Source organism: Pelodiscus sinensis, chromosome 1 (assembly GCF_052426305.1).
Source record: "Pelodiscus sinensis isolate ZL-2025 chromosome 1, ASM5242630v1, whole genome shotgun sequence".
Lineage (NCBI taxonomy): Eukaryota > Metazoa > Chordata > Testudines > Trionychidae > Pelodiscus > Pelodiscus sinensis.
This window is the reverse complement of record NC_143052.1, coordinates 291,454,389-291,478,077: the sequence shown is the minus strand read 5'-3', so window position 1 is coordinate 291,478,077 and position 23,689 is coordinate 291,454,389. Positions and strand designations below refer to the sequence as shown.

The 23,689-nt window shown below is 44.6% G+C and overlaps 1 long non-coding RNA gene across 2 annotated transcripts; it reads right to left on the bottom strand.

The window, feature by feature from the left end:
• Nucleotides 1–5,295: 5,295 nt before the first annotated feature.
• LOC102447927 (uncharacterized) lies at nt 5,296–23,679 on the bottom strand. 2 transcript variants are annotated; one of them, XR_003089621.3, is made up of 4 exons: nt 22,251–23,679; nt 17,056–17,157; nt 12,098–12,178; nt 5,296–8,232 (listed from the first exon to the last, which is right to left on the bottom strand). It is a non-coding gene; the product is annotated as an uncharacterized LOC102447927 (long non-coding RNA). The 2 variants fall into 2 exon arrangements; XR_332162.5 differs by lacking the exon at nt 17,056–17,157 and having other exon boundaries at nt 5,361–8,232.
• Between the last annotated feature and the right edge of the window lie 10 nt (nt 23,680–23,689).

The window sequence follows — 23,689 nt, the reverse complement described above, 5'->3', positions numbered from 1 at the left end:
AAGGGCGCCGGATTAAAAGGAGGAAAGCAGAGTGGACACAGAGGAGATAGAGAGGAGAATGGAGGAGGTGGAGAGGAGAACGGAAGAGGCAGAGAACAGTGAGAGAGAGAGTGAAAGAGACTCAGCGGAAGGAGAAGAAGAGAAACACAGAGTGAGAGGCGGGAAGGGGAGAAGAGAAAGAGAGAAGGAGAGAGAGGCAGGAGGCAGACGAGAGTTGAGAGAGGGCGAGGCAGTAGGAGGAAAAGAGAGAGAGAGGCCATTTGCACTGCTTGCTCCTGCATGGCGGCCCGGCCGAGCAGCACAGAAGTCAGCTGAGTGCCACAGCAGGAGGCGAAGGGGGGCGAGGCAGTGATGTACACGCCCAGAGGGTGGGGCCTGGACGAGCGTGTATTCCTGACGGAGACAGAGGAGAGCAGAGAGAAAGACAGAGGAGAGCAGAGAGAGGCAGGAAAGGGAGAAGAGAAAGGGAGAGTGAGAGGCAGGAGGGGGAGAAGAGAAAGAGAGAGACAGAGGAGGAGAAGAGAAAGAGAAAGACAGAGAGAGAGGCAGAAGGTGGAGGAGAGCTGAGAGAGAGAGGGGAGGCAGTAGAAGGAGGAGAGAGAGAGAGAGAGAGAGAGAGACAGAAGGCTCAGGAGAGAAGACCGACGTGGAGGAGAGACCTGAAAATCCCGTCTTATGACGGGCTAATTGGCTAGTCTAATAAGAATGATCATATACTTTTCTTTAAACTATTATTTACTATGCTAATTTGTCATTAAATCACAATATAGTCATTTAATGTGAAGGTTTCCAAATATGCCTCTCTCTTTTTGGATATTTTAAATTTAGCTTGAGTCATGGTCTATTTGCTAGACAGTTACATTTGGGTTTCCAATTGTAATTCTTGAACTGTGTTTTCAACCAAAGAAGAATATTTTTTTTTGTGGCTTCTGGAATGTAACAACCAAACCACTGAGTTTGCATCACATGTGATCACATGCCTTTCCTATAAATAGCTGGAGCAGGAAAGCACCTGTGCTTTTTCCTGCCAGCATTTTGATGGATTGTTTTGTTGGCATCTCGGCAACTGACACTACTCTAAAGTCCATACAGAAGCCGAGTTAGTCCTCAGTAAGGGAAAGCGTCTAAAATCACTTTAGCTTTGATTCTAGCAAAGTGTCACAATTCTCTTGTCTCTTTCCAAATCAAACCTGATTCTACTTAATACTGTCCACAAAGCATACTCCTGAAATTCCTGCAATGTATAAGGATTCAGTCAATGAGATAGAAACACAGCAGCAAAAACTGTTCTTCTCAGTTATTTGGTATTTCTGAGGACTTGTCTCTTATTTTTAGGATGCCTGGATATGGGAATTGTTGCCTTCAGTGGCTTGGATATTACTAACACTCATGTTAGTTCACTGGCTTGTCTTCAGAGGGGCTGACAGACTTGCTAGGCCATTCAGAAAAGTGGGGAGAATCATTCCATGCTCCTGGAAGGACTTGGGCAGAAGGAGTGAGCCTCGGGCACTCAGCCCTCAGCTCTGCCCTCTCTCCGTCTGCCAGCCCTCTGAGCTGTCCAGAATCACTGGCTGCACTCCAGCAGCAATTCAAAGGGCCTGGGACCACTGGTGTAGCAAAGGTGTTATGCGCCCAGGGGCAAGAGCAAAATTTGCACACACTCCCCGCAGCCATGCAGCGGGGCCCCGAACCTGGCACATGGCTGAGCCCAACCCTGGAAGGAGGGAGGGGAGCCTGTACTGCATCTTCCCCTACCCTCTCCTGTTTGGCTACGTCTAGACTACATGTCTCTGGTGACAGAGGCATGTAGATGAGGCTACCAGGCATAGGAAAATGAAGCGGTGATTTAAATAATCGCCTCTTCATTTAAATTTACATGGCTGCCGCGCTGAGCCGATCAGTTGTTTGTCAGCTCAGCGCGGTAGTCTGGACGCGCGGGTGTCGACATCAAAGACATTTGTCGACCACCCAGGTAAACCTCATTCCAGGAGGCATACCTGGGTGGTCGACAAATGCCTTTGATGTCGACACCCGTGTGTCCAGACTACCGTGGTGAGCCGACAAACAGCTGATCAGCTCAGCGTGGCAGCCATGTAAATTTAAATGAAGAGGCGATTATTTAAATCGCCACTTCATTTTCCTATGCCTGGTAGCCTCATCTACATGCCTCTGTTGCCAGAGGCATGTAGTCTAGATGTAGCCTTTGGGACTGGGCCCCAGCATGCACTAACCCACCAGTGGGGATGGAGGAGGGGCAGGCTGAGGGCAGAGAGGCAGGGAGGAGGCTCCAGCCAGTGGCAGCGGGCAGAGGAGGAGCAGGCGAGCTGAGGGATGACAGGGCGAGTGGAGGGGGACTAAATTAGCACCCCCTAGTATGGCGCCCGGGGCAACTGCTCCTCCCGTCCCTCCTTGCTATGCCCCTGCCTGGGACTCCATCTGCTACCGCAGTAGCAGTGGCAGCCAGTGGGGGCCCTGATGCATTCTTCTCATCTGTGATTAATCACCTGTCCAAATGACAGCATGTCAACAGTTTCCTGATCCTGCTTGCGCGGTGAGCTTTTTATACTAACTTGGGAAACAGGTTATGATTGTGGATACAAGCTATATGTTTCCACTTGTAAAATAGTTACATGTTGACGAGTACCTCCTCATCTTCAGCTTTCAGATTCACTCAGATGCTCTCAGAACTGTTGTTTCAGATTGTATACAGATTCAGGAAGAGTCACTGCATCAGTTTGTTTTGATATTTTGTTTGTAGTAGCTGTCACCATGTTGGGGCTACAGATCTTATAAAAACAATAATGTGCATCTCATAATTCAAGGCATAGTTTGGGTTATTTATCACAGTAATAAATGCATGATGTTGTTTATAATGGCTGTCATCACTGGAAACTCAACCTTGGATTGCTGAACTAAAGCATGAACCTTTTGAGAATATTAAGCTGTTAGCTAGCAGCTGTAATAGAACCATATTTTCTATGGCATGGAGAGGAACACTACACACACTGAGCAGGTTGGTTGGAGACTGAGCTACTGTGGATATGAACAGCAGGTGAGTGAGGCCATGCTCAACAGGAGATCAAAATGCCATGGAGATGTCTGAAGACTGCTAGAATCCTTCTCCTGGTACACAGTCACCAGAATGTCTTCCTCTAACATTCCTAGTACAGGGATACTATATCTTATGATACATGACTACACCATATGTTACAGGAACATGAAGCAACCGCAGTCAGGACAACAATGTGCAAGACATTGTAGAGAAGCAATGAAACATGAATTTATAAATTGCGTGCACATGCACACACTCTTTTTCAAATAGGAGATAGAATACCTATTTTGAAGTCAGAGGAAGGATCACAAAAAGGAAGATCACTTAATTTTCTCAAAAATAAACAGAAGCATTGGCTACAATGCCACAGAAATTAGATACTTCTTTATATGTTAGCTTTATAAAGGGGTTCTTAAACCTCATTGCACCGCAACCTCCTTCTGAGGACCTCACCTCAGAAGGGAGGGGTCAGAGCCCAAGCCTCACCACCCATGGTGGGGAGCGGGGGAGGGGCCCAAAGCCAAAACCAAAGGCTTCAACCACAGATGGGAGGGCTCAGTTCTGAACCCTGACATCCAGGGCTGAAGTCCTCAGTCTTTGGCTTTGGCCTCGGGTGGTGGGGCTCATGCTTCAGCCTCTGCCCCAGGGTCCACTAAGTCAAAGACCAGCTTTGACAACTCCATTAAAACAGGGCTATGACCCACCTTGGGGTCCTGACCCACAGTTTGAGAACAGCTGGTTTAATATTTCAGCTACTTCCTCAGTGGTGAATGGGAGTAGAGGAGGCCTGGGCCTGCTCACTAGTCCTGGTCTTGGCCCAAGGATTCTATGGATAGAAGCCACATGCTACACCATCCAATATCTCTGTCTACTTTCCTGGACCATGTCCTTGAAGCCCCAGCATCATCTCTGTCCTTATCTCAGGTCCTTAGCATGCTAGCAGTCTGCTCAGGGTTCTCTCTCACTCCCCTGATTCTTCCCAGCACTGCTCTGTCCAAGGTGCTAGCTTTCTTCCTCTTGCAAGGCAGCCAGTTCTCCTTCCTTGAGCTCCAAGGAGCAACTGAAACTGCTCTACTCTGCAGTCCTTCTTACATGAGTGAAACCAGCCATGAATTGCTGTTCTTTATGGCCCCTTTCTAATTGGCTATCTGCAGTGCAGCCTCCCTAGGGCTCTATTAAATCCTAGATGGCATCCTATCACAATCATGTAGAGCCAATCTTCCAACAGACAAGTCCAAAAAAGAAAAAAAAACGTAATTCTTAAGTACCAACTAGATAAAATTTAATAATGATAAAGATAATAGCCTGATTTCATAAGCCACATTATCTTCAATTAACATAAATTATATGTTAACCAAATTAAATCTAGACAGGTTCATTCCCACAGAAATGCAGTGAGAAGTAACTCAGAGTTCCAAAAACAGAGCATGTTCACCATGGTGCTAGATAAAATCTTTGTTCGTCAACTCTGTTCAGTCTGCTGAGTCAAAAACCCTGCAATAATATCTTCTCTCCTTTTGCTTGCAGAGATCTCTAATTGGAACCCACATGGACTCTCCTCTTCTTCCATACTATGCAATCATTCAGCCAGGCAAATAACTCATTAAACAACCAACCAATAAGTATTAATTGTGTAAATGAATCATCCTGTTAACAAGGAAAACACAAAAGTGCAAATAACAAAATATAAATGACTTTTTCCTTGCCATTACATTCAAATAAGAAAAGAGTTGGTGAACCATACTAGTTAAAATAACTTAACTAAAACAATTTGGCTAAAATAAAACAACATTGAAGCTATGTCTAGACTACAGGGTTTTTTTTTTTAAAAAAGTGGCCTTTTTTCGAAAAAACTTCACTTGCGTCTAGACTGCCGCCGCGTACTTTTGAAATTAAATCGAAAGAATGTGGTGGATTTTTTTGACAGCAGTAAACCTCATTTTACGAGGAAGAATGCCTTTTTTTGAAAGTGCTCTTTTGAAAAAAGGTGTTCTTGAACACAAACAGGGCTTTTTCGAAAGAGAGCATCCAGATTGCCTGAGTGCTCTTTTTCGAAAAATCGGATCACTTTTTTGCAAAAAGTGGTGTCTGTCTAGACAATCTCTTTTGAAAGAAGCTTTTTCAAAAGATTATTTCGAAAAAGCTTCTTTTGAAAGACGCGTGTAATCTAGACGTACCCTTAAAGTACACATTTAAAATGGAAGAAATTAACTTTCCTTCCCAATTTCCCCTTTCTATAGCCTGATTTACTAACACTTCTCTGTCAGAAAGGGGAAAACCTCCTGCTTTTTGTTCCTCTAGCTGTTTTTTCCCTCCAACTCAAAAGGTGAATTCCAATAGTCTTTAGTAAAGCAGCTGCCCTGATTGCCTGGCTCTCAATAGAGTTGATTAAGTTCAGCTACAGAGAGCCTATTGGGCATACCCAAAACTTCCACTTCCAATTCCAGAAACTATTTGAAGTGGTATGGTGATGACTGTACATCTACCTAATGTAAGCCTGGAACCGATTTTAAGTTGTTTATCTTCTGAGGTCTCTGAGAAGATGGGCTGCTCTACAGGCCTGTCTCCCTTCTGTATCTCTCAAGGTAATTAAGAATTAAGCCAACAGGGTAAGGTGCAAATACAACAAGATTTATTAGATCAAAGAGGTCTTAAAAGCAGAATCCTTGCTACAAAATCCAAATAACACAAGCACAAGTAATAACAAATGGCTCAGTTGTTAACAGTAGATGGAATGGACTTGAAGTCCGGAATCTGCTAACCTGACACACTGAGATAACCAAAAAAGGAAACTACAGTACCCTCTCTCCCACTGTCCTAGACATGAACCCCAGCTGTCCCATGCAATAAACCCCATCATGCAATGAGGGTGGTTCTGGAATCCTGGACAGACCCAATGAAGATTGGAAACATTGGACACAGGAACACTGCAATGCTAGAAACAGGACACAATGATTCCCAGGTTAGAGGCTTCTTTCTTCAGTCTTCTGTCTCCTGTGCATTGCCTTGAGTACTAGTGCACAGACTCACTGATGGAAATGGAAACAGGTGCATGCTGTGTAGTACACAGATGGAATCTGGTATCCTATGTGTAACCCTTCTGCCAGGCCGAGTTAATAGTAGCAAGGGCCGGGTTCAGTATCTAGGGGTCTCCTCCCAACAAGGTAATACAACACCGGCTTGAGCCCCCACCCAGTGACCTGGGAAATGTTACATACACCTCTGGGCGCCTCAAAGAGGCAATTCTTCCCCTCTCGCAAGCACAGAGCCTCAGTATAGCAGCAAACCTTTAATAACATGAGGCAACCGACATCAGCATTAACTTGGGAAAACACCACAACTTGGATTCATAGACCAAACATGAGCAAAGATCCACCCCCCAGCCACGAATCACCCAAAGTCCCAAAAGTCCAACACCCCAAGAGTCTCTTGAGTCCAGCAACCCCAAAATCACCCAAAGACCCAAAGTTCAACACCCCAAAAGTCTCTGCCCCGGGTCAGTGCCGCCTCAGGGTTCAAAAGTCCACCCGGCAGGGTTTTTGCCATCCCAACCTGGAGGGGGCGGGGATTGATATACCTTACGTGGTCTGCCGATGGCTCCGCCTCTCCGTAGGGTTCTGCTGCCGCCATCAATGCGAGTCACTCCACCACACTCCACCTGTTGTTCAACTGTCCCACGAACTGTCTGGCTCCGCCAGCCATCTTGGTCCATGCCCCTGGCCGCCAGCTGGTTGCTCCTGCAGCTGCTCCACTGGCTGTCTGCTGCCGCTCCTACTGGCCATAGGTCGTCCCTGCCAGCCATTTTGCTGGCCGCCTGCACCCGCCGGTTGCTCCCGCAAACCGCTCTGCTGTCCGCCTGCACCCGCCGGTCGTCCCCGCAAACCACTCAGCTGGCCACCTGAGCTTGCTGGTTGTACCTGCAAGCTGCTCTGCTAGTAGCTCAGCAACATAGCGCCAGGCTCCCCACAGCAATAGTGATTTCAGCTCTTCCGCAGTATAGCGCCAGGCTCCCCACAGCACACAGTGATTTCATCTCTTCAGCTCATAATAGAGGAGCCCCAGCACTAGTACTCCACTGGCCCACAGTGAAGTCAACTCAGCAGCTTACAACTAGACTCCTAATAGAATCCAAATTAGTTCTGAAATTCCACAGTGGAGAGAGGAAGGGTTGCTTCAGTGTTGTTTAGACCCTCAGACAGCACCCCACCACCAGGGACAAAGACCTGTCCCCAACCTCTCTCAACTTGACTGTGTTTGGAACCCATGTCCCTTGTCTAGCGAGTGCTATTTAGTTTATGGTGAATCCCTCTGTCATAAACAGTTCCACCATTCCATTGTCCTTGATTCACATAATCAGGGTAACAACACTTTTATCTCCTCTGCCTCAATAACAGAAAGACTGGGGATCCCACAGTGGCCAAAGTGACCATTTGGTCTGCTGTGAGCACAGACTAGACGGGGTGGGTGTGTCTATGCAAACTGGGTGTATCTATGCAAATGAGACCAGCCCCCTGAAGTCTCTTTGCACCACTTGCCACAGTTCACCACCAGATGTCAGGGTAGAGCTTACCCTGACCCTGCTTACATATGCTACAATCCCGGCCTAGCTAGGACACATTTCACAGGCTAGTAGTATGGGAGACAGAGCCTGCCACTTGGATGGACAGCACCAAGAAGCTGGGAGGCTGCCACCTCAACAGTTTGCAGTTGCTAGGCAGACTGTACAGTCATGATTCTAACCACCTGATGCCTTTTCCCATTCTAATCTGAGAAAGGCATGGAGAGGAGGTGGGAAGCTCTCCATGAAGGAGGGTGTCCAACATGGAGTCCTTCTTGTTGTTTTGAAAAACCAAGATGGAGACTAGGGGACAACCATAGCAATCAAGATTTTCCCTCAGCATTAGTAACAATAACCCTGACACAACTTAGTCAATTCTCACCCCCCTCCTTGCTAGGTATCCTTAGTAGGCATGTAGGTTACAAAAGCACAGAGCACTCTTGATGCTTTGAGCAAAAGAAGCTGTTTTCTGTCCATGGTTCCTTCTGGGTTTAAAGACACAGGACTTTGCACATTCTTTCTGAATAAACAAAACTGCCCCAAAGAAATACCTGATTGTTCTCAATTTCTGTTTCCAAACTGAAATGCCCAAGGGGCCCCGAATTTCGACAATCCATTTGGGCTGAAAAGGGGAAAAAATAAGAAACGAGAAAGTTGTATATTTGATGCTGATTTTGTTTTCTTTAATAAGAGATTTTAAATCCGTCATCCACCATAGCCTGAAAATACAGTAGACACCGACAGCAAGAACAGCTGCCAGCATCATTATAGCCAGGATAAGTGCCAAATCTATTTTCATTTACCTGTCCAGAGTTTTGTATAGGAAGACTGATTTATATGGACTGCTGGGAGCTGTTCTGTGTGAGTAACAATGACAAGCATAGAAAGACCTTCTCAGCATCCAAGCCAAACTGCACCTGATTCAGAATGCTCTGGGCTTATGGTACATGACAGCAGCAGGATCTAGAACTGTCATTTAGCAGACAGTGAATTAACCATAGAATTTCAGTTTTACATATACCTCACAGAATAATGCCACATCATTTTCCCTACTGGATGACCACCAGTTATTGTAAACCTTGGTGTCAGGTCAGGGCCTTAAGCCTCTGAGTCAACAAGCTCATGGTCCCCTTCTTCAGTACACCGAAAGTCTATAAACAAGAGGTGGAAAGGATCCATTCGATTAGTCCATTCATTTCCTGCCCAAGCCAGAATTCTTCTATACAGTCAATTTTCTAGTATTTTGTCCAATCTTGAGTTAAATGTTCTTTGTGACTGAGCTTTCACTCCTTACCTGATTATCACCACTTACCTGGGAACCTGTATCCATACGCTTAATAGGGAGATATCTCTTTAAATGGAGGAGCAGGGAACAGTGAGCTGGGCCTGAGTCCTTGTTGCACAATTAGTCCTCCAGTCTCAGAACTTTCTAGACTTGGGTGTGATAGTTTTGGATATGCTCAAGGTTCCCTCTAGTTAGACTAAAACTGAGAGGGCTCTTAAATCCTTTGATCATGTGACCCATATGAGGAGAGTAAAGGGAGAACAAACAGCAATGATTCTTTGTGAATATGAAGATCCTTTCTCTGTCAATACACATAGGGAGGAACTGCAAGTTTCAGAAATGGGGAGTGACTCCTATTTATTATGAAATGTTTCTGTTTATATGCACTAGTTCTTGTGCTAGAATACTTCAGTATAGGCATCAGGGGTATTTTGTGTAGTCTTATAGATGATATGAGACTGAGACACAGGCTGTGGTCACACCTGTGAGTGATGGACAGAGTGGCTGTGTCTACACTGGCACCTTTTTCCAGAAATGCTTAAAACGGAACAGTTTTCTGTTATAAGTATTTCCGGAAAAAGAGCGTCTACATTGGCAGAATGCTTTTCCGGAAAAGCCCTTTTTCCGGAAAAGCATCCATGGCCAATGTAGACGCGCTTTTCCGGAAAAAAGCCCTGAACGTCATTTTCGCGATCGGGGCTTTTTTGCGGAAAAGACTACTGTGCTGTCTACACTGGCCCTTTTCCGGAACAGTTTTCCGGAAAAAGGACTTTTGCCCGAGCGGAAGCAGCATAGTTTTTCCAGAAAAGCAGCTGATTTCTTACAGTAAATTGTTACTGCTTTTCCGGAAATTCAAGGGGCCAGTGTAGACAGCTCGCATCTTATTCCAGAAAAGCGGCTGCTTTTCCGGAATAAGTGGCCCAGTGTAGACACAGCCAGTAGGTGTTAACAGGTGCTACACTCTGTTTCAACAAAGGCCTACTAGGAGCTTCTACTCCTGCTGTGAGACTCCCTCCCAAAGGGCAACATCTTTTGTTAGAGCATGTGCTCAACTCCATCAGTGCAACTGTCACTGATGTGAAATATAAACGGAAATGTTTTTCAGGTAGTTCATCAACACCGAGTGGAGAAGTAGATTCCTATCCGGTGAGCACAAGTCAAAGAGCTGAGGGAAGACAGATTTCTGACAAAGTCAAAAGACTCACCCTTGATCCCTGGGCTCGGACCGAGGCCCCCACCCTGTCCCCTAACATGTTTTCAGGTTGCTTAGCCCTGGTTCCTAGCAGCCAAGACCAGGCAGGGAGCAGAAGCCACCTCCCCAACCAGGCTGTCTCAGGCCACTGCCAGGCTGCAGAGCAATGACTGGGAGGAGTTGGGGCTAGAAGCTCGCTCCTGTTCCCTGCCCCAGCTCCCCCCCACCAAGGAGAGCAGCAGAATCTGCAGGAGGGGTAGGGGCAGTGGGAGGACAGCGTGCCCTCTTGTAGGTAATGTGTGGTAGGGAGAGCATAACGGGGGCTGTGCTGGGGGAACATGTGATCTCCCCTTTTCATCATGTCCAGAATGGGGAGGCAACAGTTCTCTATGTCAGGGGAAGGGCAGAACATAGCGAGCAGAGAAGGAGCAGGGACGGGTGTGGAGCACCCTCTGGGAAATAAGAAAGTTTGTGCCTATGGATCCAAAAACCTAACAAGGAAGAATGTCGTATTGAAACCTCATACTGTTATTGCAAAGGGGCAGACAGCTGAGTGGATAAAACCAGTGCTAACCGGGGTTTCAGCAGCTGTGACTAAAGAAAGACATAGTGTTATATTACCACTTGACTTTGAAGGGTCCTTTCTCACTAGTGCTGGGAGGAAAGAGATTACTGAAACCTCCAGTAAGGAAAGTTGTAAGTTTTTGCTGTTCATAATTCTTTAGAACAGTTGCAGGAGAGACACATTAAATGTATTTCACAAATAACATGTCTTTTAAAGAAAGATCTGAAAGGGTCCCTCCCTTAGATTTTGAAGATGTATGTACTCCTGTATGTGACTTGGTGGTGGCTGGAGTGACAGAGGAAACAGTTCATATGTATCCCCTGTGGTACTTGTGAGTAAGATGATCACAGCTCTTTGGATGCCGGTGGATTATAGAAAACTGAACAGCAATACCCGAGAGGATTCCTATCCATTACCCAGGTTAAAATAAACTTTTTTTGCCTTTTTGGCAGGATATAAATGATGTTCTGTACTGGATCTAAAGAGTGGATGCTATCAAGTTCCATTAAAACCCATTGACTGTATGAAGACATCTTTCACTACACCATTTGGTAACTGACAATTCAAAATGATGCCTCAAAGTGTAACAAATGATGGAAAGTGTTATGTCTGGTATGAATCTCATATAAATTGTTGGATGATTTAATCATCTTTTCAGTCACTCTGAAAATGTAAATTACTTCAGTCTTCAGTGAAATACCTTGATTATATAATATCGAAAGATAAGATTTGTCCCAAAAAATAGAAAACTGACACTATTCTCCCTTAGCCAGTTCCACCTACTCTCAGAGAACTTCATAGATTCTTAGGATTTGCTGGTTATATTGAAGATTTGCAGAGTGAGATTCTATTACTGTGAAATCTTTGAATCCTCGATGCTGGCCCTAAAGATAGTAAATAGACTAGAAAAAAGCCATTTGACAGTAGGTGGACTGCAGCCTGCCAAGAGTACTTTGAAACAAAAGTTGACTACTAAGCCCATCCTTGGGGTTGCTCATTGGAGGCTGCCCTGTATTCTTCCTCCTGATGCCATATTGTGGGTTAGTGCCCTGTCACCTTTAACTGGACAACAAAAGCATAGCCTGTTAGGCCTTTGCAGGTCCCATTCTTTCTTGACAGATTAATGATAGGGACATTTCAACTCCTGAATCTCCCCAAAATTTCCCTGGAGTGCCCAACCCCTGATCCACTGGACACTCAGAATTCCTAAATCCACTGTTGCTTACCAGTTACTCTGTAGAATTCAGTTCTGCGTATATCACAGCACTTGTACTTGTTTTCCCAATAAACAAATCTAAGTATATTTAACAGAACAGAGAATCAAGTGATAGCAGGAGAAATACTGGAAACAAGGAGTTAAGTATAAAATAAAACCACAATGTGCTTACTATAACCTAAATTTAACTTACATGACACAATAATGTCATATAAGAGCAAAAGCTTACCCATAGTCCTTCCAGATTGTTACCGCTGGGCTTGGCTATTGTCTTCCATTTGTGAAGCATTCCCCACTGTCGATTTATTTCCTAGGTGAAAGATACCAGAATGTCCCTTTACAAGCTCAGATATAACAAAACAATTATTTTATTTTTAATTTGCAAACTGGACACCCTCCTACTGTGTGTGTTCCTTTCGGTATATTTTGTGATTTCTTAACTTAATCTTCATTAGCTTGTAGCTTAGTATGCTAATAAATATCCATTGTGATGAATACAATGCTCAGTTTGCATGTAACCAGACAGATAAGCAAGTGTTTCCTGCATAGCTGGAAAATATTAATATGTTTGTCACCTGCTGTGTGCTTTAACTCAGAGACATTAAGAACATAATTCACAATACAAGTACCTAATTCCTTAAATGTTATCCCTATTGTTATGATGACCAGCATCTGGCTCTCAGTAGAGACCTCACATGTCCCCCTTTAGTGAATGATTATGCATACAATTGAACCAGGGGATCCCAAGTTAGCATCAAGAGGTTCCTGGGTCACACATAGTCTTACCACAGCTTTGAACATGATGCCTTTGTCTATCATAGAAATGTAGTTAGAACCTTGAGAGGTCATGTATTACAGCCCTCTGAGTTGAGGCAGGATCAAGCAAACCTACACCAACCCTGACAGGTGATTATCTCACTTCTTTTTAAAAAAGATTTTGGTGATGGGTATCTCACTTCTTTTTAAAAAAGATTTTGGTGATGGGAATTGCGTGACCTCATTTGGAAGCCTATTCCAGAGCTTAGATACTCTTATAGTTACAGTGTTTTTTCTACCCCAACATCTAACCCAAGTCTCACTTGCTGCAGATTGAGCCTGTTACTTCTAATCCTACCTTCAGTGGAAATGGAGAACAACTGATCACTTTCCTCTTTGTAACAGCCCTTAACACATTTAAAGACTGTTGTCAGGTCCCCCTCAGACTTCTTTTCTCAAGACTAAACATGACTTGGTTTCTTTTTGTTTGTTTTAAAACGTCATCTTATAAATCAGGTTTGCTAAATCTTGTATAAGATTTGTTGCTCTCCTGGGGACTCACCAATTTATACACATCTTTGCTAATGTGTGGCAACCAGAATTGGACAAAGTATTCCAGCTGAGACTTGCCAGTGGCAAATAGAGAATATCTCCCATGTTTTACTGGTCCAGGATGCGGCTGCTCGAGTTTTAACCAACACTAGTTATATGGAGCACAATTATGACAGTGCTTTGGCAGCTGCACTGGCTTCCGGTATGTTTCCGGGCACAATTTAAGGTTTTAGTTATGACCTATAAAGCCTTAAATGAGTTGGGTCCAGGGTATCTGAAGGACCATCTTCTCCCATATGAACCTGCCCGGGGATTGAGGTCAGCTGGGGAGGCTTTGCTTCTTGTTCCCCCACTTGTGGAGATAAGATTAACATCTATGCGGAACAGGGCATTCTCAGCTTTTGCTCCCAGGCTGTGGAAATCTCTTCCTCAGGATTTTTGCATGGCGCCAACTCTAGCGTTGAACCTGCGTCAGGCTAAAGCCACCTTTTTACTTGTGCTTTTATTAATGTTGGAGTCTGTATGTATGTGTTCCTCCTGTCTATATGTTTTTAGCTGGTTATGTCCCTCTGAGGTCTCATATTTTAAATTCTCATATTTTAAATTTTAATATATATTTGTAGTTTTTTTTGTTTGCTCTTGTAAGTTGCCTTGAATATTTTAAATAGAAAGGCGGGGTAAAAATATTTAAATAAATAAATATAACGCTACTGTTGAAACTCCCCAGAATTATATCAGCTCTTTTAGCAATTGCATCATATTGCTGACTAATGTTAAATTTATAATCCACTATGCTGCACAGACCTATTTCTGCAATTAGTAGTGGTGCATTTAATGGTTTCTTCCTATGGCCACATCTTCACTTGCTGTGCCAGGAATCAATCTTCTGGTGTTTGATTTAGTGAGTCTAGTTGAGACCTGTTAAATTGAACACTGAGGGTAGCCCTGGTCAGCACCAGTATTCCTAGCAGTTGCAAGGAGTAAGGGAAGCTGGTGGGAGCATTTGCTCCCGTTGGACACCCTCTGTGAAGACAGTGCCAAGCTTGGCTTAAGATATGCCTACTCCCGCTTCGTATTTTATGTTGTATACCTTACCCCAATCTTCTAGTGAAGACCTGGCCTAAGAGTAGCACTTTGCACTTGTCCTAGGTGAATTTCATTTTGTTGATTTCAAATGAATTCCCAAATTTGATAAGGTCATTTTGAATTCCAATCCTGTCCTCCAAAGTACTTACAAACCCTCCCACCTCAGTGTCATCTGAAAATGTTATAATCATACTCTCCACTTTTATTATCCAACTCATTAGTAAAAATATTGATTAGTACTGGATTCAGAACTGATCCTTAAAGGTCCTCACTAAATGTGCCCTCAGTTTGACAGTGACTCTTTCATAACTACTCTTTGAGTAAAGTCTTTCAACTAATTGTGCAGCCACCTTACAGTCATTTAATCTGAATGCCACATGGGGTTGTGTCTAAAGCCCTCCTAAAATCAAAATATGTCATGTCTATTCCTTCCTTCCTATTAGGCTAATAACTCTATCAAAGAAGGAAATTATGTTGGTTTGGCATGTCTTGTTCTTGAGAAATCCATGTCAGATAATTCTTATAAGTCTATTGTCCTCTAGATGCTTACAAATTTATTCTTTAATAATTTGTTCCATCATCATTCCAGGTACTGAAGTTATATTGACTGGTCCATAATTCCCTGGGTCCTCTTTGTTCCTGTTTAAAGACAGGTATTTTGTTTCTCTTCTCCAGCCTATTGGAGCCTCAGAAGTCATCCATATAGTCTGAAAGATAATTGCTAATGGTTTTCAGATTTTGTCAACTAATTTCTTAAGTATCCTAAAATAAACTGAATCAGCTCTGCCAGCTTAACATCTAATTTATCTAAGTATTCTGTAACCTGTTCTTTCCCTATTTTTGTCTTGCATTCCCTCTCCTAACTCTGAGTATCTGGTTACCATTAACCTTTTTAGTGAAGACTGAAACAAAACCAGTAATAAACACCTCAGCATTCTTGATGTCATCAGTTATTAGCTCTCCTTCCCAATCAAGTAGAGGATCTGTACTTTATTTCATCTTTCTTTTGCTCCCAATATATTAAACGACTCTCTTTATCGTCTTTTTGTGTCTCTTGTTAAGTGTAACTTATATTGTGCCTTAGCTTGTCTGATTTATGTCCCTATATGCTGGTGCTATTCTTTTATACCTGTGAGAGGGTCCTGTCCCCGCCATGGGGCTCACTGCCCCTTTCCCTTGCTTTAGTCCATTACACCCATGCTTGGGCTGAGTCCAGCGTCTTTATTGTTCACACCCCCAGTCTCACTCGGACTTACTGAGGCCCTCGCTCCTCTCTGAGCACTCCTCGCCTTACCAACGCGGGGAGAGGAGTAGGGGGACCTGGGCCCACCCTTACCTCCGGGTCCCAGCCCAGGGCCCTAAGGAAGGGGAGATCGCTTTTTCTCCACCTCCTGTGGTTAGTGGGGACACCGCCCGAAACGCACTGACCCACAGGCATAAAAACCCTACCCTGGGCTTCTTCCTACTCACCCCGTCACACTCCTGGGCTAATGCGTCACAACCCGAATGCGTCTCGCTCCGGACCCTTCCACCCGGATGCGTTCAGCCCACTGGAACCTGGACACTCTCCGGGCTCCATCCTCCCCCTACCTGGGGGTTGACCCCTTTTAAATTCGGCACCCATGGGGTTGCCCCTCCCCCAGCATGCATCCCCGCCTGCTCCTCCACCCCCGCCTCTTGCCGCGATAGGCAGGTTCCCCTCGCAGGTACCGGCGGGTGCTGGTGCGCCTGCACTGGTGTCTGGCCACGGCACCATTCCCCTGCCGGCTTCTCCCCCAGACGCCGAAGCGCCTGTGCCGGCATCTGGCTATGGCGCCATTTCCCTACTGGATTCTCCCTCTAGTGACGCATCCCGGGCCGTGTCTCCCGAGTGCGTGGCCCCAGCACGGCTGCTGCTGGCGTTCCCCGGGGGAGTCGGCATTCCTGGGCGCACCCCACTGTGGGGCGCTGGTGAGTTGGGGGTGAGGAGCCTGCTGGCTCCGTCACAATACCACTCCTAAGCAACCCACTTTTTGACATTCAAATGACTAAAGAATTCCTCACTATTTACTAATAGATCATGAGTTTTGGATATTGTTGCTGTTCGTTCTAGAAAGTCCTCACTCACCTCCTCATTTGATGGTCCACAGTAGACTCCTAGCATGACATAGTCCCTATTTCCCCCTCTTTTACCTTTACCTTCGATCTTTACCTCTTTTATCTGTAATTGCCTCTCACCACCTGTTACCGCCTTTTGGACCACAGTACAATTGTATATGCTCTTTATGTATAATGCAACATTTTCTCCTGCCCCCCCTCCATGCCTGTCCTTTCTGACCAAGCTACAGAGCTCTACACCAATATTCCAGTCATGAGATTTATCCCATCGAGTCTCTATGATACCAATTAAGTAATAATTTAGCTTATGTACTAAAACTTCTAGTTCTTCCTGTTTATTCCCCAGGCTCCTTGTGTTTTTCTGCCAAAGATTACAAAAGTCTTCTTGCAGATATATCAAATTGCAAACTCATGTCTAATGTTCTGTTTACTATCATTTCAAATTTCATTGCAGTATTTTGTTTGCCAGATTTCTCCCTCCCACTGAGTATGTGTGTTTCAGATGTTTTTCACTAACAGTTCTGGTTTGCATCTTTTTCTATGCTGAATCTCATTTTATTATTAAACTGTAGGTCTCTTTGTATTATTTATTTGTCCCAGCCGGTTTTCACAACACTTTCCATTTTAGTATAATCTATACATTTATATTGCATTCTGTTTATTCTTTCTTCTAGATGCAGAAAGATTAATGCTTACTTTCTACGGCTGATATTTCACCATTTGCTCAATGAAAATGGGCACATGGGGAGTTGTTCCCCTCTTCAACTGCAGCTTCTCCCCATGGCTCATCCCACGTATCTGATAAGGCAATGAAGGAGACACATGTCAGTCTGAGGACAAGTGCTCCCAAGTACTGGCAGAGATTACTGAGCTGATTCTAGGACAACATATTGCTGGTACATACCCTTGTTGTCACACCAGGGCTATATCTAGACTGCATCCCTCTGCCAACGGAGGGATGCAAATCAAGCACTTTGGAAGTACAAATGATCCTGGGCTTTAAATATCCCGGGCTTCATTTGCATACTCACGTTCCGACGCTGTGCTGATCAGGCTCACTGTCGAAAGTGAAAGTAAAATGTAGCCGCGGTTCTGCCGACAGCGGGGAGCTTTTTCTGCAGATCCTGTACTCCTCCAAAAAATGAGGAGTACAGGATCTGCCAGAAAAGCTCCCTGCTTGGCCCCCACCTCCATGGCCGTCAATGGGCCATCAATGGGGTAACAGCATCATCGGGCATCTTTGAAGGCAGCGCCCTAGGTTATGGCCAAGTCGGCCTATAGTCACGGGCCGCCCCTGCTCTGGGCCCAAAGGGTGCTCAGCTCCCCACTTTGTCCTGGGCCCTGCCCCTACCTGCCCCTTTCCCCCCAAACCATCACTCTTGCCCCACCTCTTCCTGCCCTGCTCCATCCCAGGCTCTGTCCCCCTCATTCCTTCCCCCAAGTCCTCCATCTCTTCTCTGTCTCTTCACTGCCTCCCTCAAGTGTGCCCCATCCCTGCTCCTCCTCCTCCCTCCCAGAGCTTCCTGCATGCTGCAAAACAGCTGATTGTGTGGGCAGTAGGCACTGAGGAGAAGAAGAGTTCATCAGTGGGGCCAGCAGGTAGAAGTCCCAGGGATGGGGGAAGAGAGGAGCCAGCTGCCAGTGGGTGCTAAGCACCCCCAAATTTTTTTTCTGTGGGTGCTCCAGCCCTGGAGTCAGCACCTATGGCCATAGCAATCTGCTGAACACATTCTCAGAAACAGACCTGAGTAGGGACCGGTTCTCTTCAATATCCTCACCAATGATTTAGCTATTGGCATACAAAGAACGCTTATTAAGTTTGCGGATGATACCAAGCTGGGAGGGGTTGCAAGTGCTTTGGAGGATAGGGTCATAATTCAAAATGATTTGGTCAAACTAGAGAAATGGTCTGAGGTAAAAAGGATGAAGTTTAATAAGGACGAATGCCAAGTACTCCACTTAGGAAGGAACAATCAGTTTCACACATACAGAATGGGAAGCGACTGTCTAGGAAGGAGTATGCGGAAAGGGATCTAGGGGTCATAGTGGACCACAAGCTAAATATGAGCCAACAGTGCGATGCTGTTGCAAAAAAAGCAAACACAATTCTGGGATGCATTAACAGGAGTATTGTGAGCAAGACTTGAGAAGTCATTCTGCTGCTCTGCTCTATGCTGATTAGGCCTCAATTGGAGTACAGGCAGTCCCCGGGTTACGTACAAGATAGGGACTGTAGGTTTGTTCTTAAGTTGAATCTGTATGTAAGTCGGAACTGGCGTCCAGATTCAGCCGCTGCTGAAACTGACCAGCGGCTGACTACAGGAAGCCCGGGGCAGAGCTATATTAGTCTATATTAGTTGGAGTCCACTTTGCAAAAAGATGGGGCTAGCAATACTGCCACATTCAGCAGTCTCAGTCACTCTTGGTGTGCTCCAATTTTGAAAGAAAGTGGACTTTGATCAATAACAGCATATTTTTATTTTTGTCTCTTTTTCCTTCACGTGGAGTAAAAATGTAATTTCACCAGACTCTAAAATTAAAAAACTGCTGGGCACATTGTTATTGCCAAAACGATAATCACAAAGAGGTGCTAATATATTTTAAAAAGTCATAGAAAATCTTTATTTTAGTGGGATATGCTAGAACAGTATGTGTGTATTGGGGGAGGGGCGGGGGGGAGGTTGGAGAGGGCTGGAGAGGCTGGGCCCGGTTGAGTGTGTGTAGGGTTGCCAGGTGTCTGGTATTTTCACCTCCTAGCAGGGAAATACAGTATTTTCTGATTTTTTTCATCGGACAGGAGGCAAAAATACCGGACTGTTTGGGTCAATACTGGACACCTGGCAACCCTAGCACAAGAACCTACCTAGAGTCTAGTAACTGAAAATGAAACTAGTCAATGAAACTAATCACATAACTAAAATTAAGCCTATGCATATAAATGTTTGCCAGATTTTTTTTTTTTTTTTGCTTTACTAAAATCAACAATATCATCCAATTGTTCTTACTTGCCTCCTGATTTGGAACCCAATTCTATCTATTCGCCTTTTTTTCTTTGACTAGGTTGTGAGTCTACATCAGGTGTGGGGAATAATTTTTGACGGGAGCCACTTCAGAAATTTTGGAATTGGCCCTGGGCTGTCCCAGAAGGAGTGGGGCCTCAGGAGGAAGGGGGCTGGACACTTCCATGTTTCCCAGCCCGCAGACCCAGATTGGTCTGTGAGAGGGGGAGTGTGTGAAGTCTTTGCCCCCACCTCTCCAAGAGAGACCCACCACCTGTTCTGAACTGGCAGTTCCCCCTAGTTGCCCACATCCCTGGAAGTGGGAGGAGACTTTGCACACTCCCACCCCCAAGTCAATCAGGGCCTGGGGGAAGGTGGAGCATGCAGAGACTGCCCCTGCACTGCAAGGGAGCACCCTGCTTAGTCACCTGCCAGCTGAGCAGCAGCTGGTGGTTGACTGTAAGTGCCAAACTTCTTGAAGGGCGGAAGGAGACTTCACCTCCTCCCCCCGCCCCCAATTGGGGCTTGGGCTGAGGGGAATGCTGCACATTCCTTGCAGGGCAGGGGCAGGGTGGGAGGAGACTTCTCGTGCTTCCCCCTGTCCCCAGGCTTTTATTGGCCTGGGAGCTGGGGGAGCTTGAAGTCTCTCAGGGTATGTCTACACTACCCTCCTATTTCGAAGTAGGAGGGTAATGTAGGCATACCGCACTTGCAAATGAAGCCCGGATTTGAATTTCCCGGGCTTCATTTGCATAAACCGGGAGCCGCCATTTTTAAATCCCGGCTAGTTCGAACCCCGTGCCGTGCGGCTACACGCGGCATGGAGTAGCTAGTTCGGATTAGGCTTCCTAATCCGAACTAGCTGTACTCCTCATTCCACGAGTGTAGACATACCCTCATTCCCTGCTCTTTGGCACGTGGCCAAAGGTTGACTCTAAGCATGGTAGGCTCCCTCATTCCTAGGCCCTGATTGCCTGAGGGTAGGGGAGAAGCAGGACCTCCATAGACTGGATCAACCTGCTGGGTGGCCTGAATCCAGCCTGCAGAGGCCCATTTACCCACCCCTGCTGTATACAGATGAATTTGTACATGTGCTTACGTGCTTTCCTCAATAGGGTCCAAGTCAGTGAAAAGAAACAATATTATGTGAATTATGTGCCCACTTGCAACTAATCAAAACAGCTCAGCTTTCTAGCACCGAGTAATAAATACCCCAATCTAACTGTGCATGATTAATTTATAAAGAGTAAAAGAAACCACAAAACCCAGTTGAGTAAATCTGAGGAAATCATTGCCTGATTATGGACACTCTGCAAGTACAAAAGGAGGCTTTATTTGGCAAGCAAACTATTTTTTGTAAATTATTTGGTCATTGATTGTATTTATGATGCATCATAAATATGGTATGATACATAACAAGACTAATAAAACACCCAATGAGTTTGAAAGCTAAGGCCTCTATCCTGTAAACTCTAATTTAAATTATTTACTTTACACCTATGAATAAGGAATATTTATCAAAGGCCTTGCCGAATCGAGCTAATATTTAGTATGTAATCTAATGAGTGATGAATACAAATGGAGGCGAAGGTGGGGGAGCAGAAGAGAGGATGATGGGTAACAGTAATAAGATCAGGCAGTTGCTTTGACTGATAATGTATGAGCACCAGAAGGCCTGTATACTTTCTTTTAATATTTAAGGTTGTACTAGAGGCTAGAGCTCTGTGTTCAATGTTTACATGCCATAATTGAATGATAAAATATAGCTTGTAGACCTCCTTAACCAAATTTGCATTTGAATGAAATGTTCATGAAAGGGGCTAACTACTATGCAACCCATCCACATGGCAGGGCTAGAGAAATCATGCAGTAACAATTTTAAAAATTACTTTAGTCTGATCTCTTCTGATTACAATTCACTAGTACCAAAGCAAGTGTGTTAAACCTGATTAATGGAGAGGCAATGGTTAGTTTTTGTCAACACTTAACTTTGGAAGAAATGGTTTTTGCTAAAAACTGAACACTCGTTGCCTTCACTTGCAGGTTGAGAAATCTCCCAGTATGTATTTTTGAATCTTGCAATAAGTCATCTAACCAAAAAAAATAAATTAAATAAATAAATAAATCAAGACTTGACATTCCAGGTTTTTTTCATAAGAAAAAAAAAAGCAGGATCAAACTTTTGGAGAAATGAAGGATGAGATAATTCTTTTTAGGACTTATTTAAAGAAGAAAAAAGTTGCAAGTCTTTCTAGATCACCTTTATAGGTTAAAAAACATTAAAAAAAACCCCAACCAATCCACAGAGTGCTAAACCACTCTCTCTATTGCAGCCCCATAGCAAAACACTTCATTTTTTATTAATCTGTTCCTGATTTGTGCTAACAGTATTGTGAGGAAACAAATGCAGGATTGTGACTTAGCTGCTGTTAAACGGAGTATTACAGCCCAGTAGAGCTGCTTGCTTACATCTATTAAAATATCAAATAAATAGAAATCTTTCAGTGTGCACTTGCAAAATTAAATGTTTTAACCAGTTACAATTTTACTATTTTTTCAGACGTCTTTGATGTCTATTTCTCATTGGGAAGTAGTTACAAACAAACTTCAATGTTCAGTCCCTTTTTAGTTATTCATGTTCAGCTAAATGATGATAATGCTATTGAAAATGAGATAGAGATATGTTCTACCTGTTCTCACTGATCATGTATTTTAAAATTCATTGGGTTTTGCTAAAATACTCAGGAAAAAATCACCTCTGGGCTGAGTATGATCATGGAAAATTTCAGTTCCAAGATTTTTTTGAAAAAAATTATAGGAATGTATTTATAATAATGGAAGGAGACTTGCCACCTTAAGCTTGATTTTTGCAAATATTTACATATATCTTACCTTTCAGAATGAGTAGTCCCATCACATTAAACATAGGTATAAGGTTCCAATGTTGCAATGAACTCCTGTCCCTGCACCTTCACTGGAGCCTAGTGGAGGTTAATGTGGTTCCATGCAGAAATCTGTGTGGCATTGCTGGATCAAGGGATAGCTCTTTCCATATATTGGTTTGATCTATACTTGAAAGTGGATTGTGCTAGAAAACATATTTACTAACACTTTTAAAATTCTTGTTGATCCTAAAGACAAAATCTTGTTTAATGGTGTTTTCTAACACAATGATTTGTGTACCTATAGACACAACCATTGTGGACTGAAGTGGATAGTTGGGTACATTAAGCCTCATCTGTCTGATGAATTTAAAATTACTTCACCATAATTTAGCTACCACCAAGACATATTTTAATTGTTTCATTTCCGAGGTGTGAAATGTTGCACTGGTGTGTTTCCTTTAGCTACAGTTTAGCTGCATTTATAAAAATCACGTATCTATTTTATGTAGCTATACATAGCAATTTTAAAAGGCTACATTCAGAAATGGCATCCTTTTTATATGTAGCTGTGAATGTTTAACACAGCTAATGACATACTGTCCTTAATATATCATCTATGTTTCCTGTACTACTGTAGTACAAATCTTTGCAGACTAAATATTTATATGATCTGAATTAGTGTGTAATCCACTCAGGTATAGACAGCACCGACATGTCTGTGAGAACAACTGAACTGAAAACATTTCTTTAAATAATTCACATCTTTGTAGTTCCTAGGCTTCAGGTGAGTGGAAAGCTGGAGAATGAGGGGACTACGCTAGAGTTGAAAAGCAGAAGTCCACCTCCTGAATTTCACCCAATCCAATGAAACGATGAGTCACTCCAGAAACATCTCCACTCGCTGCAGTGACCATCTGTGCACTAGCCAATAAGGGCGCTATTTGCACCCCACCCCCCTCTCCCCTTCCCCCACCCAGTCTCGTCCTGCATGGAGGGGGAAGGACAGACCACATGGCAACTGCAGTTAGTTGCACAAAAGACGCACGTGATGCTGGAAAAGGCAGCGCGGATGAGAAAGCCTCAGGTTTCTCATTCATCAAGGGGGAGGGGGGGAGAAGATCCCGGATCGAAATGAGAACCAGCCCCAGAGCTGAACACTGTGGCTACCTCTGCAACGGGATGGGCTGGGGGCGGAGTCACGCTGCCCGCAGCCCCATAGGGAGCCGGGCTGCGTGTCTGAGACAGAGCCGGGGCAGGCAAAGGCGTCCCCCAACTCCGCAGTCCAGCCGGTCCAGCGATTCCATCCCCCTCCCTAGCACTGCGGGAGCCTATTAATAACTCCGGAGCCGCTCCGCCAATGGGAGGCGCCCAGTCCCCGCCCCGCGGCTGGCCCCGCCCACCCGGATTCGCTGGTCAAAGCCCGAGTTCCCCGTCACCGCTCGGCAC